At 38.5% G+C, this 12,235-nt stretch overlaps 1 protein-coding gene across 1 annotated transcript in view; it reads right to left on the bottom strand.

Annotated features, from left to right (window-relative positions):
* LOC117522394 (gamma-crystallin N-B) overlaps positions 1-9,803 on the bottom strand; it is a 54,412-nt gene extending 44,609 nt beyond the window's left edge. Inside the window, exon 1 of the mRNA XM_034183825.1 lies at positions 9,725-9,803. The gene's annotated coding sequence lies outside the window, so the exon portion shown is untranslated. The remainder of the gene's footprint in view (positions 1-9,724) is intronic.
* Positions 9,804-12,235: the final 2,432 nt, after the last annotated feature.

Genomic DNA, 12,235 nt, shown 5'->3' with positions numbered 1-12,235 from the left:
TCAACTTTGATGTTTCTGTAAAATTAGAAGTCGTCAGTTTTTTCGTGCTCGTTGAAAGATTTAAAGGTTTTTAACGTGTTTTAAAGAATGTCACGTTTTAATCCTTCACTACAAACCATTTTACACTGAATAAAAGAATTTTGAATTATTATGATGTCTTGACTCGGTGTTTTTACGTCACTTTTCTTATTTAACCCCTTAATGCCTGAATTTATATAGCTGTATATAAAAAAAATGTGTGTTTTTGCCTTTAAGTAGATGGTAAATAATGTTGAGATTATCAATTTCACTTTTGCACAAAAAATAAATAGTAATTTTGGTATTTTGGTAATAATTTGTTATGTTATAATAATAATTGTATGTTGCAAATTTGCGACAGCAGGCATACTGGTCAGTTTGGTATGTTGCATATTTGAGTCAAATATTGTAGCATATATGCGACAGTAGGCATTAAGGGGTTAAAACTTGTTTGACTGTAGGAGCCTGGACAGCCTGAAGGAGGTGACGTACATAAATCCAGGCTCAAATGTTCTCCAGCCATAATTTCACATTTTGACCAAATTGTTTGCACCACTTTTTACTGAAATTGGGGCAACTTTAACTTTTGACCCCTGTACAAACTGAAACTGACCTTTATCACCATCTGGAGTTATGGGGTTAAAAACAGCAATCACAGATAATCCAAACTATACCTTTTGGAATTATGATCAAGTGAATAATGTGATATAGTTTTCAATATGATTAGAGCATCTTTTAATTTTGACCCCTGTGTAATTCTTCAATTGACCCCTACCTGGCTGCCTGTTGAAAATTCAGGTGGCTAATCGGTTATTTCAAGAGTTCATGTTTAAGGTGTATTTGTGCCTGATTAGATGCTTGTGTCACCATTTGCAAGATTCCATTCTAAATATTCTCTTATCTGCTGCACTGAGATCTAACAGCACCAGAACCGTAGTGGTGTCTAAATCCAATGTAAGCAGAAGATCATTCACCAATTTAGTGAGAGCCGTCTCTGTGGAATGATATTTTCTAAAAGCAGACTGCAGTGGCTCAAAGAGATTATTCTCAGTAAGATAGTCTACGAGCTGCTGTGACACCACTTTTTCCAGAATTTTAGTACAGAATGATAGATTTGATATCGGCCGATAGTTTGTCAATACATTAGGGTCAAGATTATGTTTCTTAAGTAATGGTTTAATCACTGCAGATTTGAAATGTTTAGGAACAGATCCAGAAGTTAAAGAAAGATTAATATTTTCCAGCACAGTTGGCCCAAGAGTGGACCACAGGTCCTTAAACAGTTTTGTTGGTATAGGATCAAATAAACAGGTTCATCAGCACGTCTAGTGAGATACTATCAAATTCTGTAAATCTAGGTAATACCTCAGTAATGGCGCCCACCTCAATAGCAGGGTGTAGTGGCTGGATTAAGGCATGCTGGGATATGGTTAACCTGATGTCTTCTATTTTCTTCTCAAAGTAATCTAGGAAATCTTGTGCTGTAAAAGGACAGCGAACTACAGGTGGTTGTCCATGCATACAGTAGTGTTCAGAATAATAGTGCATAAAGTGGTCTCTGAACGCAATTGACACTATTTTTTCTACAAGACACTCGGAAGCGGAGGACCCGACCTGTCCTGCCGGGACACGTGATGGGTTACGTGATGGACAGTTGGAGGAAATGGCAGGTCATGTGCCTTTACACGCTGTCTGTGGAGGATGTTGAAGATATGTATATATTTGGCATGATGGTGACCGGGTTCCTGCTGTGTGGAGCGGGCATAGTGCTGGTTTACCGGAAAATTAAGAAAGTGGAAGCTGCAATAATTGGCCCGTCCAGGCTGCCCCACATGATTGATTCGATTGGAAGGGCAGTGTCAGCTCAGTCGGCGGGTGTCAACTGCGCGTTGGAAACCATCTTTGGTAGGATGGCTGCACTGGAAAACCGCATTGATCGTCAGTAATGACCACATCTCCTCTCCTAATTCAGATGTGTTGGAAGCCACTCTGGAAATTTTGATCGGCCGACACGATCAAGGCCGATACCGATCAAGTACATATTTGGATCATGCCCAAAATAATAATAAATATATAAACAAAAATAAATTTAAGAAATATTACAATTTGAAAACAAATGCACCCGAACGTGATGACAGCTGCAAATGCATAATGCTAACTTTAACATTGAAAATGCCATAGACATGCTAACATGTTAGCATCGCTCCCGTTTTTAAGTTATAAAATACATCTATCAACTGTTTCAGAAGACCATAACAGGTCGGTTTAACATAGAAATGGTAAATAATACAAACGTATGCTCTTTAGGGTTTTAGCGGGGGAAAATTAAGCGAAAAAGAAAGTATAAATGAAGCAACAGGCTCGAAGCATTGCTTCAATCTGCGAACCACTGGTTCGATTGGTTCAAGGTTCAGCGCAAAGCCGACCTGCTGCAGGGTCTGTAATCAATGCAGAGAAATTATCATTTTCCTGACAAACACACCAAGCGCTCCCTGTGCTACTGCCTGCACTGTTGTGATGGGTCCTTTTGATCGGCGCATTTTGCCGATCACCAATCAAGGCGTGATCGGCCGATAATGATCGGTGGCCGATCAATCAGTGCACCTCTACTTTTTGGACCAACAACATGATACTTCAAGAATAAACAAGTTATTGAAAACATCTGTGGCTGTCCTGGATTATTCTCGACCAATAATCCGTTTATCCACCATAATGCTCCTCGTAGGGAACCACACCGCATGCTTCCCCATCTAATGCGTCTGTCCTACTGTAAGGTTATAGGCTGTTTGTTGATGATCAGTGATTGACTGGCTGTGACTTTGAAGCAGTGATTCATGACATGCTGTTATTAGGTAACAATTATGATTTCCTTTACACAAAAATATGTGTCCAATTTTACATATTTCATCCCAGAAATATATTTTTTTACCCATTCTAAAAGCTCCCTTCAGTTTTTATGTATTTTGTAATCAACACATTACATGACATGTGCTTTAAAGGAAACATTTTGACTTCATTTCAGACCTTCAAAATGACAAACATTACAGGAGTTTTGTTTTTTTTTGCAGTTCTTTAGTCACTAAAATGAAAACTTGTACACAATTAACAGATCTTTACACTCCAGAGATAAAACAGACTCCAAACTCTACTAGTTTGCACCTCACTGTCACAAACGAGAGTGACTGAGATACTTTTGTTTGAGATATAATGTAAAACAAATGGGATTTTTAATGTTAAATTCAAATCTCGACAATCCAGATCAGATCCGGATCAAACTCTGTCAGGCGATAAAGGACACCGTTCTACTTAACGCTCTCAAATATTTAAGAAATGTGATCTTTTTTGACAGTTATGATTTTTTGAAAATTTGTTCAATGTTAGGCATTTTTCCAAATTTCCCAGATTTTTCCTGATTTTGACCTTGAAAATTTAATCAGTTCTTGACTATCAGGATATGAATCGTCAGTAAAAAAAAATAATAATGAAAATTGTGGGCTCCAGGCTGTTCACAAACAAATAAAGAGGCAAATAAATGGGGGCAAAAATGTAACCTCCTCTGTTGATGGATGTAAAAATAAGATCTTGTCCTTCAGTAGTTTTCTGTAAATAATTTCAGGTGAATTCACACAAACGACTTCATGTCTCTATCCTCATATCTGGTCAAAGCGACCTTCAGGGTGTGTTTTTATTTTACACTGAAGCAGCAGAAAAATGATCTTTAGGTTAAATTTAACATTAAAGTCTTGATATTTGAGTAACTGAAACACAGATGGGATTTAATGTCAAACCAGCTCTGAATAAACTGAATTCATAAAGAAGAGATTTGTTAGATGTGTCAAACAAAAGTATTCACACACTGAGTACATATAAAGTTTTCGTCTGACTCGTTACAAGGTTTCAGTCAGATTCATCGTCACAGCCTGACGAGAAAACATTCTTGTTTTGGAAGACGACACCTGGGAAATACTTTAATTCCTTATTGTGGAAATCCCTGAAGAAATGCGTTTTTAAATCCTCAGTGTTTGTCTGCTCCACGTGTGTTTCTCAGCCTGAACCAGAGAACTCCATATCTTTGTCCCGTCAACAGCAAAAAAATATAACGTAATGCTAAAACACCCTCAGCTGTATGACCACAGAAATAGAAAACAGAATGTGACCTTTTGGCCTCTCAAAATAGGGGAGGTGATGGTCTAGTGGTTAAGGTGTGGGCTTGATACCAGAAGATCCTCGGTTCAAATCCCTGCCTGACTGGAAAATCACTAAGGGCCTTTGGGCAAGGTCCTTAATCCCCTATTGCGCGCCTTGTATGGCAGCACCCTGACATCGGGGTGAATGTGAGGTATTATTGTAAAGCGCTTTGAGCATCTGATGCAGATGGAAAAGCGCTATATAAATGCAGTCCATTTACCATTTAAAATAGGTCAAGGTTCGCCATCTTTGAGCTTGTCCAAGGTCTGTGTCCCAAAAATGTTCCCTGTAAATTTGAAGACCCTGCTAGGACTGGATTTATACCGAGGACAGATGGACAGATGCAAATTCTTCGCAGTACCCGATGGCCATATTTTGGCCTCTGGTAAACAGAATACAAAAGTTGAAGTGTGGGTTCAACTCAAAGTCAGTCCCAGTGATAGCAAATACTTTATCCTGCTTTTTTCCTTTTTCTTTTTTGACAAGAAAAATGTAAACTCGAGTGTTACCTGAGTGGGTTGCGTTTGTAAAATAGGAAGCTGACATTTTTCAAGGGTGGTAATAAATTAAGCACAGTTTCTATAATGAGTTGGAATGTTGTGTGAGTCCAGAATGTTCTTAGAACCTTTTAGACCTCAACAGTTTTTAGAAGAACTCAACCATTTATTTATTTATTTAATGGATTCAAAATGCTGCAGCCAGACTTTTGACATGAAGCAGAAAGTTCGACCACATTACACCCATTTTGGCGTCTCTTCACTGGCTTCCTGTCCCAGTGAGATCAGATTTTAAGGTTCTGCTACTAACCTATAAAATTATTCATGGACTGGCACCTCCCTACCTAGCTGACCTAATTAAACCTTACGTACCGGCCCGGGCTCTGTGTTCTCAGGGTGCAGGACTACTTTGTGTCCCTAAGGTGAATAAGAAGTCTGTGGGTCACAGAGCTTTCTCTTATCGTGCTCCTGTTCTGTGGAATGATCTCCCTGCGTCAATAAAACAGTCAGATTCTGTGGAGACTTTCAAGTCCAGACTTAAAACGCACTTATTTTCCCTTTCGTATGGCTAGCATACTGGTATAGTATGTTATTTTTTACCCTTTTAAATTCATTTTATTAGGAAACAGAACAGTTTCTTCCTGAAATCAGAGGGATTTTTTTCTTACCACTGTCTCCTGTGTTCTTGCTCTGGGAGCCTTTAGACTTTACTTGTGTGAAGCACCTTGAGGCAACTTTGTTGTGATTTGACGCTATATAAATGAAAATAAATTGAACTGAAATTCGCAATGGCACCAAAAAATAAATGATTTGACCACATTATAAAAACAAAACGACTTCAGATTTGGGCAAAGGTCATACAGGATCTGTACTGTCCAATCACTTTTCTTTTCTTTTTTACATGTCTTGAACACCAGGTGTCTCAGTGTTGACCCCAGAGACTGTAGAAGACCAAAGACACACACCTGGTCAAGGCCACACCCACATTTCCAAGTGGCCAAGGCCACGCCCACATTTCCACCTGGCTGCAGCAGGTTACTCTGGAAAAGTGGAGATGGACTGGTTGACTAACTGGGTGGTTGCCATCTGGAGCCCAAAGTGGTGCTATAGTGTGGTGGACCGGGAGAAAGTCAGACCAGTGTCAACCAATCAGAGACAAAAGGAGATGACATCATAGTCAGTTTCCTCCAGACCAGAAACACGTTATTTTAATGTCTTCAGCAGGAAAAAATGCAGAAAGATTTTCAACAAGAAATAAAAAAAAAAAAAACCTCACCTTTGATCTGCGGCTGCTGCGTCACTGAGTGTGGAGGTCACGTGTTTCCCGTCATGACGTGTTTCCGGTGTGTTGGTGTCTGATCATGTTTCTGGGCTTTGATTTCAGCACACAGCAGGTAAAAAAACATAAGTTGAACGCATGCACATTCCGCGCAGCTGTGGCAGAAGTTTGTTTTTTTGTTCTTTTTTTGTTTGTTTTTTTCTAAGATGGCGGAGTGAGTGGCAGACTTTTTGCAGGCTCTCTTAGTAAAAATTTATATAGAGGGTTTTCATGTGACGTATCAGTCACGTCATTTTGTGTCCCGTGGCCATTCTGGATTACAACGCGGTGGCCGCTGTGTTACTACGTGCATTTGGTGAACAATTGCAGAAGCTTCAATGTCAGTGTGAAGAAGCCTCACGGCACCGTGGCGCTGAGAGAGATCCGCCGCTACCAGAAATCCACTGCTCCCAGAATTTGATCTTATTTGGCAATAAAATTATATAAGAATACATAAAAATACCGCTGAGGATAACACAAGAACGCTTCCAATACGGATGCTTATTTACATTGTGGTCCTCGAGCACCGAGCTGCTGATCCACAAGCTGCCCTTCTAGCGCCTGGTGAGAGAAATCACTCAGGACTTCAAGACGACCTCCGCTTTCAGAGCTCCACTGTGATGCTCTGCAGGAGGCCGGTGAGGCTGACCTGGTCGGCAGCTTCCTAGTTCACAGTATTGCAGTGTGACACTGTCGGCCAGTTCGTTACATCACCACTAAATTCACTATCTGGTATAAGATACGGATCCACTGAACCAACTGCTACACATCGATCACGATAAATAGCTTTATTTTGAGGATTTCAGTTTTAATATGGATGTTGCAAATTTCTTTTAGAGGAGAGTCATGAATAGACATAAGTTCACATTTTTTTTAAATTTAAATATAATCCTGAAGCTTTAGGGAATTTGGTGATTTTGTCAATGGATATTTGGATTTGATGTTCATTTTTTAGAAATAATGTTGCATCATCTGCTAGCTGACTGATAACTATTTCATTACCCAAGATATTTAGTTTCTGGATGTCATTACAATTTTTGATATCAATAGATAATTCTGTGACTAAATACTGGGAGAAATCGAACATCCTTGAGGAATACCAACATCTATACTAAAGCTTGGAGTAGAGCCTTTGGAGAGAAGAACTGAGCTGTTTATGTTCTTGTATAAACCACCAATTAAATTTCTAAATTTTATACCAAACCCAAAATGGTCAAGTGCAGAGATAATAAAGGGGTGTTCTACAGAATCAAAGGCCTTGTAGAAGTTCAAAAAGAAAATAAAACCGTGCTTCTCAATTAAGTCCATAGCCTGTCTAATGTTATTATGGATTGATCTACCTTTTAAGAAACCAGACTGCGTCTCTCCAATAATATCAGACAAACCTGATTGTAATCGAGAGGCAAAAATATATGTCAGAAGCTTGTAGTCTGAATTTCTGAGTGTAACAGGTCTTCTATTTTCTATTATCCTGGAGTCCTTGTTCGGTTTTGGGATTGAGATTATAACCCCATGTCTCACAGTTGCTGGGAGTGAGCAAGTTTCAAAAATTTCTACAAATACATCATAAAGTAGATGTTTTATGTTTTCCCCAAAAAATTTATAGAAATTCCCAGTAATCCCATCGCCTTATTGGGAGATAATTTGCCAATTACAGCATCAAGTTCAGCAAGAGAAAGGGGGCTTTCACAGGTTTTTTATAATCTTCATTAATTTTTGGAATGTTAGTAATAACCTCTGTTAAAAAAAGATTCACAATCTGTTTCAAAAAACTTTGAACTGTAGAGTTGTTTATAAAATTTAAAAAATTCTAGGGATTTTTCATCAGTGACTTCCTTATTGTCAATTAATAAGGATTTTGCCATCATTTCTTTCTTGGCCTTTTTTCTAAGCCGCAAAAGTAAGCAGAGTTCTTCTCTCCTTCTTCTATCCATTTTGCCCTTGATCTAACAAAAGCTCCTTGAGCTTTGTCAATATACATTTCATCTAAAGAAGATTGGAGATTAAAAATCATTTGTTTATCATCTTCGTTTTGATTGTGTTTGTTGCCGAGGATATTTAAATGGTTAATAATTTCATATTCTTTCTGATCAAGTTCCCATTTCTTTTTTTTTTTGCTGTAAGAAACTGAAAATTCACGAATTTTAAATTTTAGGAACTCCCATTTCTTGATTGGGGTATTAAGCTCTTCATTAGATATAATATCACTGATAAGTGCTCTAATATGCTGCAGTATTCCTCACTTTTGAGCAAATTTGAATTGAATTTCCAATATTTATTCGAGTAAGATTTGGTTTTGGATTTAATTTCAAAATATAGCACACTATGATCTGTCAAGGGAGCAGCTGATATATTACAGCTGTAATCAAAGTGTGCTAAATTATGTGAAATTAACCAATGGTCAATTCTAGATTTTGAGTTACAGTTTGGGCTAAACCATGAAAACTGCTTCAGGTCAGGATTAAGGTGTCTCCAAGCATCAGTTAGGTAAAGTTCATTACAAAAATTATGGAATACCCTATTAGGATGAGCTGAGGAGTATTTAGAGGGAATTTTTATCAAGAAAATCATCTTTTACCAAATTTAAGTCTCCTCTCAGTAATATATTCAGGGCTGTGAAATGAAAATTGTGAAATCCGAGGAAAATTCGCAGGGGGTAGATTGTAGAATATAAAAAAAAAAAAAAAAAAATCAGGGTAAAATATCAATAACATACCTAATCATAAAAAGCCACACATTCTTGTGTAAATTGCTGTAAATCCACTCAAAGCCACAATGTCTTTTTTCCCATGAAAAAAGTCTACATTAATAAAAACTAATTTACATTGTTGTGTAAATTCATGTAGCCTAAATTCATTCAAAGCCACAATGTCTTTTTTCAATCAAAGAAAGTCGAGATTAATGAAAGAAAAAAAGGCACATAATCTTTTCTGAAATTCTGTTTGAACAGCACAATGTTTCTTTTCCAGAGAGAGAAAAAAATTCTTACCAGTTTGTTTTTCCCGTTTATCTTTCAGGTGTGTTCATGAAGTCACCAACAATTCCACGGATTCTTGTCCTTATCAGACTTTTTCAAACCGTCTTTCTCGCCACCTTCGCTCTGTCTGATGTCGCTCCGTGACACAGACATGCTGCTAAATTCTTCTTTTAAAAACTTGAAAGTTCTAAAACTCTGCGATGTCCACATGCTACGTTTAGCTAAGCTTCGCACAGGAGCCACACAGCGTCACCGCAGCAACCAACCAGTCCCGCTTTACGACAACTGTCGTAACAGCTAGACTTTGAGTGGCTTTTATTCTCCTCGAAACTCTGCGGATCCGAGGAAACTGATTTGTATCTGTAACACACAGATCAGTGTCCGCGGAATTATACAACTTGCATGATGTAAAAAAAGAGAATGCTTTGCGATAAGCATTTTAAAAACTCAGTAACGATCACAATTAAAGAGTACAACACTAACAGTCCCGCCCCCCCTCCCATGAGGAAATCTGTGGAATTCCGCGGAGTTTTCGCAGCCCTGAATATTCTCAGTTGAATGTACTACTTTAAGGTGATTCGAAAGAGAATTGAATTCTTCCAGGAATTGTTTGTTTTCACTTATATTATTGTATCCATAGACATTCATCAAAATAAATGTGATATTATCAATATTTACCACGATAGTGAGCCAGTGGCCATTCACATCTGCATCATTATATATTACCTGGCCAGTGAAGTTCTTTAGAAGAATAGCTACTCCTGCTGATCTGGCAGTGCCATGGCTAAAGTAGACTTTATCGCCTCATTGTTGAGTCCAAAATGTGACATCTTCTTCCTTTGAGTGAGTCTCCTGTAAGAAAAATAATTGCACCTTTTTCCCTTTACAAAATAAAAATAAGCTTTTCCTTTTTGTTAAGTCTCTAAGACCCCTTGCATTAATAGACAGAAAAGAAATAGAGTTTTTCAATTCAAACATAGAATATTAAACAGCAAGAATTAGATGTAAACAATTGAACAATCAATAACAGTATCAAAAGTGTTACCAACAAAGAGGTGGTAGCAATAACCTGAATATTTAGAACATATTATGCCTGTAGGACCATATGAATTAAGGCATAACCTTCTGACCGTTGATATAAGCATAGGGCCCACGGAACATAGTCTTTTGACCTTCCTTTCTGGCTTGTTCCACCTTGGGCCAAACCACTTTCCTTGCTTCTCGGTCTTCTTTGATGAGATCCTCTACAAAGCGGATGCTGAGGTCTTTGCAGATCTGGTGGTTCTTTGTCATTCTCCAAAGCTCATCCCTGTAGATTCTTAGGGTGAACTGTATGATAATCTGACGTGGATGGTTGGTTGTGGGGGGGACCCAATCTATGTGCAGAGTCCATGTAGAGAGTCCAGAATGAAGCCCATTTTTTCCTTCCAGTGTGGGGCAATCTTTGTGAGCAGACTTGCAACAAGATCCCTTGTGTTTTCTTCTTTAAAGACATTTAATCTGAGATTCCATCTTCTTTTGTACCTCTCAATTTCTGCTGTACGATTTTCAAACTCAGCTGCCCTTTTCTCAAGCTGTGCATTTTTCTCTTTCAGTTGTTTTATTTAATTTTCCAACATTTTGTTCTTTTCCTTGCAGTCTTTCATCTGTGATGAATTGTATTCCACAGATTTAGTGAGGTTGGTAAGGGTCAGCGTGTTTTAGCTCTTTCTGCATGTGCTCGTAGGATCTCGTTTGACTTGGTCTGGATTGCCACCAAAGGCGTAGCTACATAAGGCGGCTCCGATGGTGAAGACGGGATGGCATCATTTGGTTTAGGGCTGCAGCTATCGATTATTGTAGTAATCGAGTATTCTATTGATTATTCTGGCAATTAATTGAGTAATCGGATAAAAAGTACTTTTGCGTTTTAAAACATTAACAGTCCAGGACTCTCCCTAAGTCATGGCACAGTGTCACTGTGTCACCACGGAGACTGTCAAATTTAGTGTATCCCTTTGTGTTTTTCTGGGTAATTTTTTTTTCACATCTTTACAAGTTTTGGATCTTTCCTGGTGTCAGGAGCTCAGTTAAAGTCTTGACATTTTGCTGAAATGGTGATGGGATGTGGCTTTGTGTTTTTTGTTTTCCCCAACTTGTAAAATGTAACCATTTTTATTTATTCATTAAGGCGGTGGACTGGGTCCCTGCATGAATTTCTTTTTAACACTGTCTCTGGGATTCAGCCAATGCTTTTCATTTTCTGCTGGAGGTTGAACATGCAGCCTCACACTGGTCACTGGTTTATGTATTATTATTATTATTTTATTTGAGTTCCCGTGTTTGTGAAGCATTGTGTGTTGCCAAAAAAAAGCGAAACACTCATTGCGAGTCACACATAAAAAAGTGCGGACTTCTTCCAGAGACTGTGGCCGGGACGGAGCTGTGTGAGGGCAGAGCTGAGCCGCTCACACCGGGCAGAGAGAGGCAGCAGCCAGCGGACAAAAGTGTTTAAAAAAACAAAACAAAACACACTGCTTTGCTTTAAATGCACAGTAAGCTATTTCAGATGATCAGCGTGGCCCGTCTTTTTCCTAAAAGGCTTTATTTCACTCGTTTGTCACGTTGGAAAGCTGTAGCTTTTGTGCTAATTTGATTAGCATTTGTTCTACTACTTCTTGGTTTTCTGGGGGCATTACAGCGCCACATACAGGCCTGGCATATGTACTACAACGTTAAACGAAGCTTCGAGGCACAGAATTTGCCTCGAACATTTTTTGTAATCGAATTATTCGAATTACTCAACTAATCGTTTCAGCCTTAATTTGGTTTAATCTTTTTTTGTAGGTTGTGGTGGCTTCGAGGGTGAAGATAGAATGTTTCTGCGCCTTTGGCGTCAGTTTCAATTTCCATTCCCAGCCCACAGTAGTCAACAAGCGCTTTAGCTTTACCGTTAGCATTAGCCATTCCCTTATTAGCTTTGGCTATCAGTACATTAAAAGTCGTTAATTTAATAAAGTTTTTACTTATTCCGGTCCCGGTGAGACTTATTGTTTGTCCAAGTTGGTCAGAAGGTTAATCTTGGTAATGGTGGTCCAGTTAATGTTTATTCAGGTTTTGCTCTGGAGGTCAGTTAAACTGAATGGAGACGGCACCTGTCCTGCAGCAAATCGGTCACGTGATTGAAAACCTTCTATTGCATTTGTTGAAATAAAGTTTTGAAAAAAAAAAAAAAAGTCACTCTGTGTGGAAGTCACG

This window comes from Thalassophryne amazonica, chromosome 1, assembly GCF_902500255.1.
Source record: "Thalassophryne amazonica chromosome 1, fThaAma1.1, whole genome shotgun sequence".
NCBI classification, from domain to species: Eukaryota; Metazoa; Chordata; class Actinopteri; order Batrachoidiformes; family Batrachoididae; genus Thalassophryne; species Thalassophryne amazonica.
Note: the sequence above shows the minus strand (reverse complement) of the source record. Positions and strands in the feature narration are given on the sequence as shown.